This window comes from Marmota marmota, unplaced genomic scaffold, assembly GCF_001458135.2.
Source record: "Marmota marmota marmota unplaced genomic scaffold, marMar, whole genome shotgun sequence".
NCBI lineage: Eukaryota > Metazoa > Chordata > Mammalia > Rodentia > Sciuridae > Marmota > Marmota marmota.
Window position 1 is genome coordinate 23,711,604 of NW_025999949.1, and position 7,902 is coordinate 23,719,505.

At 39.6% G+C, this 7,902-nt stretch overlaps 1 long non-coding RNA gene across 1 annotated transcript; it reads left to right on the forward strand.

Annotated features, from left to right (window-relative positions):
* The first annotated feature begins 1,531 nt into the window (after positions 1-1,531).
* On the forward strand, positions 1,532-6,431 carry LOC125616551. The gene is made up of 4 exons (XR_007347202.1): positions 1,532-2,105; positions 2,886-3,044; positions 5,108-5,176; positions 6,093-6,431. It is a non-coding gene; the product is annotated as an uncharacterized LOC125616551 (long non-coding RNA).
* Positions 6,432-7,902: the final 1,471 nt, after the last annotated feature.

Below are 7,902 nucleotides of genomic sequence, written 5' to 3' on the forward strand. Positions count from 1 at the left end.
AATGAAAAATGAAACATTTATCTTTTTCTTTCTGACTTGCCTTTCCAAAATTCTTACTGATTTTTCTTTTTTTCTGGCAATACATTGATTTGCGTAGATTTGCATAGACAGTCTGTCCTCCTTGCTAACAGGACAGCATTAGAAACAATGGTAAGACAATCAAAGTCTTGCCTGGGATATCTGTAGGAGGAGGATGCTTATTTAGTCAGATATGACCAGACACTTTCCAAAATAAGGCTGATTTATGGAGCCAGTGCTTACAAGCTCCTCTTGGAAAAACTGTCCTGACACCTGGCTGCACAGGGTGCCCAGACTCACAGGGGAGTCAGGAGGTGACTTCCAGGAATCTTAGGCTACCTGGGGGACCTCAAGAAGAAGGAAGGTCCTGCCAGTCAATAGGTTCTGCAGGTAAATGTGATAGGGAGCTCTGGGTTTGGCTTCTCACCCTCAAGAGGCTTTGCAAAGTGCATTTGAGATTCTTCCTGAAAACTTCCAGCAGAGCAAATGGAAGAAGATCTACATGTAAATCGCCATTCTTGCTGCATCTCTGTGAAGAGCCAGGGCAGATGTCATGAGACCAGCTCTCTTGGGTGATCAAGAATAATCTTTCCTTAAGATTGTCTTTGATCAGAAGTGGGGAGAGACTGTAGAAGGAAATTTTGTCTTTCAGTGGGGAACTCTAGCACTGGCTCCATAAATCAGCCTTATTTTGGAAAGTGTCTGGTCATATCTGACTAAATAAGCATCCTCCTTCTACAGATATCCCAGGCAAGACTTTGATTGTCTTACCATTGTTTCTAATGCTGTCCTGTTAACAAGGAGGACAGACTGTCTATGCAAATCTATGCAAATCAATGTATTGCCAGAAAAAAAGAAAATTCAGTAAGAATTTTGGAAAGGCAAGTCAGAAAGCAAAAGATAAATGTTTCATTTTTCATTATAAGAATGAAATGTTCATTTTTCATTATTGGATTCTGGTTGCGTTCATTTGTGTTGGAGCTATTTTGAACCTCTTTGTAAACTGCATGCAACTGGTGGATATGCAAACTCTGTCTTGTCTGGTTGCCAAACTTTATATTTCATTATGAAAAATGAAGTTTGGTACTTCTCTCCAAATTTGACAGGATCTTCTCCTGTTGAATCTGTTACCAGAATTTCTATTCTTCCAGATCTGCCTATAAACTAATATACTACCTTTCATTTTTTTTCCTTTCTCATTCTTGCAGTCATTGATTCCTAACCCTAATCCTGGGTCCTTTCTAGAACTATAGGTTGTCTTGTAGCTGTTCTTTTTTTCCCTAGAATTTGAAGAATCACCCGTAGCTTCAAGCCACAGTCTACTTCTGAGTCTAAAAGATTTATCATCCTAATGATGGTTCTCTCTCACCTTGGAAAAGCTACTGTCTGGACTACTAATAAAGTCCAGTGAATTTATCAGGTCATGCATTACTTTACTGGAGAAGTAACCAACATGGTGGATGGCATTACCAATGTATCAACGTCTTTGCTTCAAAAAACTGGGTGAGTGGTGAGGGACCAAACATACAATCTTCTATGGTTTGGGTCTAGTTCCAGTTTGTCTCCCAGAGTTTCTTGTGCTAGAGTTTTATTTCCCAGTAGGACAATGTTGAGGTGGTAGAACCTTTAATAAGTGGGGCCTAGTGGAAGGTGGGCAGGCCATGGGGGCACGAACCTAAGAAGGGATTAATGCAGGTCTCTAGGAGTGGATTGGATCTTGAAAGAATGGTGTTATGGTTTAGATGTGAAGTGTCCTTTAGAAGCTCATGTGTGAGACAATGCAAGAAAGTTCAGAGTGAAATGATTGGATTATGAGAGCCTTAACAGAATCCATGCATTAGTTTCCTAATAAGGATTAACCTGGTAACTGGAGGCTGTTAGGGTGTGGCTGAAGAGATGAGTCATGAGGATATACATTTGGAGGTATGTATTTTGTATGTGGTGAGTGGAAACTCACTCTCTCTTTGCTCCCTGGTGCCATGTCCCCAGCTGCTTTCTTCTGCCACACACTTCTTCCATGATGTTCTGCCACACCTTGGGCCTAGAGGAATGGAGTCTGCCATCTAAGGATTAAGACCTCTGAAACTGTGAGTAACAAATAAACTTTTCCCCCTCTGGAATTATTCTTGTCAGTTCTTTTGATCATAGCAACAAAAAAGCTTACTAAACAAATGGGTTGTTATAAAGCAAGTTCAGCTGTCCTGGGTCCCTCTCTTGCTTCCTTTATTACCACGTGATCTCTCCTTCTCACACATGTTCCCCTACCTTGATGCTATCAACCATGTTATGACATATGTGGAATCTCTCACCAGCACTGAGTAGATGCTAGCACCATGATCTTGGACCTCTAAAACTGTGTGCTAAATAAACCTCTTTTCTTTATATATTACCTAGCATCAGATATTTTGTTATAACAACAGAAAATAGGCTTAGACACAAATAGATAAAGGCTAGTTCATATATAAAAATGCAACTCTGACTAAAACCTCTACAACAACACTCTGAGAAGCCCAACCTCAGCCTCTTTAGCACTGATTCTAGAATCACTCAGGACGTGATCAATAATTGTCAGGTTCTACATTTTTCATTCCCACTTCTAACTTTGGACTGACCATAGAGGACAAATACATATTCACCAATCCAGTTGTATGTTCTGCCTCTAGTTAGCCTCCCTCTAACTTCTCTATACCAAGAGCCTTCAAGTAGGCATACCACAGCCTTCCTAGTTTCCACTATTGAGCTTTGCCACCACTCTGTGTTCAAGCCCCTGACAAATACAAGAAATGGTGGGTGGTTCGTTTGTTTAGGAAGCTCTGAATAAGTAGCATTTGTTTGTGCTCATTTGAGTGACCTTCATTTATTTCCAGTTTTCTTGGAGGTTCCATCAAGATATGGTTGGCACTGCCCATCATCTCAGAGCCCAGCCATCAATCAACTGTGGGATGCCTCATGCTTTGCTGCTTCCTGCACCGTGATGTGATCAAGCAGTGCCAGTTCTGAACTCTGCTCTCTTCTTGTTAAGCATCGTGGGTGTTTATTTTGATTTTTGTCCTCTGGTTTCGTTATCAGTTCCTAGATGAGTGACATCCTTGATAGAACCAAGCCACTCTTTTCTTCCCTCTTGCTGTCATTTGTGTTACTAACTAGAGTTGTGCTGTCTGAAAGTGTGATTTGTCATGAGAAGAATCACAAGTAGGACACAGGCACAGGCCCTGCAAACCTATCGTTAGTGCCAGCCTCGCAGACAGGGGGATTTTATTTCCCAACTCACATGTCACCCTGTCATCAATTCTGCCTAAAGCCACTTGCTTCACTGTGAACAAGTGATCTCTGCCTTGCCTTTTCTGAGTGTGCCTCTAGACCAGGAGTAACGTTTTGCCTTTGCCTGGGGAGAACAACAATATATTTGTGCAGTCATGTCTCAGGGGTTCACAGAAGCCCCTTCTATTTTTTTCCCAAGCCCTCTATCAAGATTTATAAATGCCTCTTGTGATTCAGTTTTGATACCATATGTAGGTAGCCTCCTATTTTTTGTTCATTGAAAGAAGAAAAAGCCTGTAAAAATTCCATTTATTTGCTTTTAGTCCTGTTGCAAAAAGATATGCTTCAAAAGGCAAATTATAAAATTTCCAGAACAGTGTCCATTACTTGAGGCATAACTTACTTGAGGAGGGAAAATGTTCTCTTCTGATAAGTCAAAGGCTGCAAAACTTATCCTAGACTCCTTTCAAGATGGCAACTGAGAGGTCTTCCAGGTTTAACTAGGTGTTTCAGATAACAGTGCCCAGATTTCTGTGATTGCAGTGTCTCTTTATGTATGGACTTAAGTCCTCTGCAAGATCCTCTGATCTGGGAGCACAAACAGAAATAGGTCTTCCTTAACCCAAAGAAAGTTCTCTGTTATGTTCCTTCCTTAGGAATCCCTAAATGGTGTTTCCTGGATTTTATGAGTGATCTGGACATAGTCTTAGGGTTTTAACTCAGTTTCTTGAGAACTATCTAAAACCTTGTGCTTTCGTGGGAACCATAAAAAAAATAAAATAAAATCCTCTTGCTTACTAGACCTTCCACCTTGACCAGGTTGTTCAGGTCACTCTCCTCGACTTAGGGCAGTAGGTGGGGCTGCAACACCTGGTGATGCTGCTGCTGATCTGGTTCTGAGCTCCGTGCCTTTCCTCAGGGTTCCTCAAGCCACTTGGACACTACTATTGCCTGGGTACTCAGGCAGCCAATGAGCTCCTCACACCTCTCCCTCTCACAGCACTACATTTCCCTGCTACACACCGAATCCTGACACTTTCCTAAAAATTAAAATGAAATAAGGCAACAATTCAGCTGTCTTAGTTTAGTTAGGGAACTTTATGTAAGTTTACTCTCATGTATTAGTGACCTCATTGAGAAACCTGGCCTGATACTGTGTTATGGACCATACCTTAAAAGTGACACTGAAGGTTATTAAGCAGGATCTGCAATGAGTAGTTTAAGAAGATGGATCTTTAGAATATAATCCTCTACCCAAGTAAAATCAGCCCAATACTAGAGTTTATCAAATAGCTGAACACCAAAGAGTAAATACAGATGTAGACAGCAGACATGTTTACGGAGTAGTACTTGACTTTAGTGTGCTCTCAGGATGCAGGGTATTTCTTTCATCTGCCAGGACCCTTATAAAAATGAACAAGCTACAGAAGTTTGAGGTGCATTTCCCCCTACCTAAAGCGAAGGCTGTTAAAAAGGCTGAGTGAGGCCCCTAAGGAGAGATTCCTAAACACATTGTTCTAGGAGATATTTGTGCTGAACAAGCTCCCTTGACCAAGGTCATGATCCTGTTTAAACACTGGGAGCATAAATCCCTGGTGGGATTTTGAAAAGGAAGATTGGAACACATTTGGTTTTACTCCTCACAGAGACAGGCTCTGCCACCCTCAGAATGGCCTTCTGTGACATGAGATCATCTCCAGTGGATATGAGCTAAATTTCTTCACGCAGTCCTTTTATGTACTGAATACCAGCTCTGTCACCAATGAGTTAAAGCTAAAAATTTTCCCACAACATTTTCCTAAATCTCTTCTTTATAATTTTCTACCAGAATATTTCATCATTGGAAGATATTTAAGAGAAAAGCTGCCCTTGGTCTCATTGGAAGACCCCTTATCAGGTACTCTTACAATAAATACTGTAGTAGAATTCCAGAGTCAATGCTTGGGGAAATTCAGAGTTCCATACAATTGGAAGTCTACTCCAATGGAGGACTACAGCATGGAAAACTTAAGATTCTTAGAGGCTGTGACACAGCTGATCTTTGAAAAGAAATGCTGACCCAAGACCTTGGTAACAAACAGCTGACTCCAGACAATAGGCAGCTACTGTGAAGATGTTGGACCAAGACTCCCATCTAATTCATGCTTTGTTATTTTCTCTGCTTGCTCATAATTATTCTTCTTTTCACTTTCTACAGACCCTTGGCTGTCATTCACACATAATAGCCTTTTTTTTTCTCTTTTCTCTCTTCCTTATTATAACGGTTAGGTCAGAGCATACTCATTTCATTGCCATTTTTAGATTATCCCAAACAGTTTCCAATCTTATTGTCTGCTGGACATTCCACCCATCACCTGATCCCCTTATTAAAATCCTCTGGGCAATCCCAGTCTCTCCAGTGAGACCATAGGAAGGATACTGGTGATGTTTCTACTGTACCTATGTTGAAAATTGATCCTAAGTAAATCAGCCTATCACTTTACCAGTATCTATCTCACCTAGAAAAAAGAACTAATTATTCAAATCTATTGACCAGACAGCATGTACTTCTAAATTCAAATTCAATAAACTTCTTAGGCAAATAGGCTGAATATTTTCCATTGGAATAGATTAATAGAGATCCAAATCTGTAACCCAGAGGGCTAGCAGACAATTCTACAGCAGTGCTGCTTACAACAAAAAGCTTTTATTCGCCAACCTCTTGAAATTCACTAGATTGCTGACCCTCAGGATGAGACTTCGGGGTATTTGCTTTAATTTGACTTTTTAACTTAATATTTCTCTCTCTCTCTCTCTCTCTCTTTTTATTTCAGCATACTTGTTTAAGACATCTGCACTCCAGGATTCTAAAACAACTGACCTTTGCTGTCACCTCTCACGAAGTGGCTCAATTTATTTTATAGAAACACCACCACCAAGAGCCCTAGCATGACTAGTTATTAAAACCTTCTTCATCTCACTCAGGAGATTTATGATTGTCTCTAAGTTGTTCAACAACTATTATATCCATTCATCTTGAACAAAAGGAGGACTGACAATGTTGAACTTTACCTGAGATCTGTTTCTGGGAAACAGTGAGGTTTAAGAAATATATGCCCATCATTGTACTCTAAGAAAAGACTTCAATTAAATATCCTTCTCCATAAAACTGAGATGACTCCCTGTACACTTTTTTCTTATAAGTCCAATAAGACTCATGTGTATATGTGTCTGTGGTCAATTTATATTTGACAAAGATGGCAAGATCACTCAATGGGAAAGAATGATCTTCCCAATTAAAAGGCTTCAGGACAACTGCATAGCCCTGGGCAAAATATGAAGTTGAAATTTTACTTCATAATATACAGAAAATTAACTCAAAATGAATCAGATACCTAAGAGCTAAAACCACAAATATTGTAAATTTTTACAACTTCAGATGTTGCAATCTATTTTGAGAGATGACACAAAAATGCAAGGTGCAAAAGGAAAAAAAAATAGCTGAATTGAAGCTTCATCAGATTAAAAAAAATTGTGCTTCAAAGCATACTATCAAAATGAGAGCTTTCTTGAAACCCAGTGATAGAGGACTTGCCTAGCATGTGTGGATATGAACCCCAGAAAAAAAAGGAGAAAGAAAGAAACCAAAGAAAAAGGAAGAAGGAAAAGTGAAAAGCTAATCAATAGATGAGAGGGGTGCTTGTAAATTATATATCTGGTAAATAATTTATATTTAGAATATATTAAAAAATCTTCCAGTGCAATAATAAAAAGATAAATAACCCAAATAAAAATCACAAATCATCTAAACAGACATTTGTAGAAGGGAGATGAAGTGGTCAATAAGAATATGGCATGGTTCGTCATCAAATAAATGCAAATCAGAACCACAATCAGATGCTACTTCATACCCACAAGAATGGCTACAATCAAAAGATCAGAAAAGAACAATATTGACAAAATGTGGAGAATTTGGAATCTTCACAGACATCTGGTGGAAATGTAAAATGGTGCAGGAAGTTTAGACAACAATCTACCCGTTTCCTGAAATGATTAAGCTTAGATCTTTTTATTTAACTTCCACTTCTAGCTATGTAGTCAGGAGAAATGAAGACATTTATCTGCATATAAATTTGAACACAAATGTTGATGGCAGCAATATTTATAAGAACCAAAAGGTGAGATCAACCCGAGTGTCTATCAACTGAATGGATAAGCAAAATGTGGCGTGTCCATGCAATGGAATATTGTTTGGCCATAAAAAGTAATGAAGTACTGACGCGTGTTGCGGATGGATGAACCTTGAATGCATTGTGCTAAATAAAAGATGCTGCTTTGGTTTGGATATGAGTTGTCCCCAAAGGCTCCTGTGTTAATGCAGGGATGTTCAGAGGTGAAGTGATTGAATCTTGAGAACTATAACTAAATCAGGCCAACCCAATTTGAGTGGATTGTATGATAACTATAGTCAAGAGGGGTGTGACTAAAGGTAGAGGGTCACTGGGCTTGTGCTTTGGAAAGGTTCATTTTCCCTGTGACTTGTTCTCCATTCCCTCTATTTCCCCACTGCTTTGAGATGAGCCATGCTCCTCTGCTATACTGTCGGCCATGGTGTGCTGCCTTATCAAAGGCCCAGAGCAATGG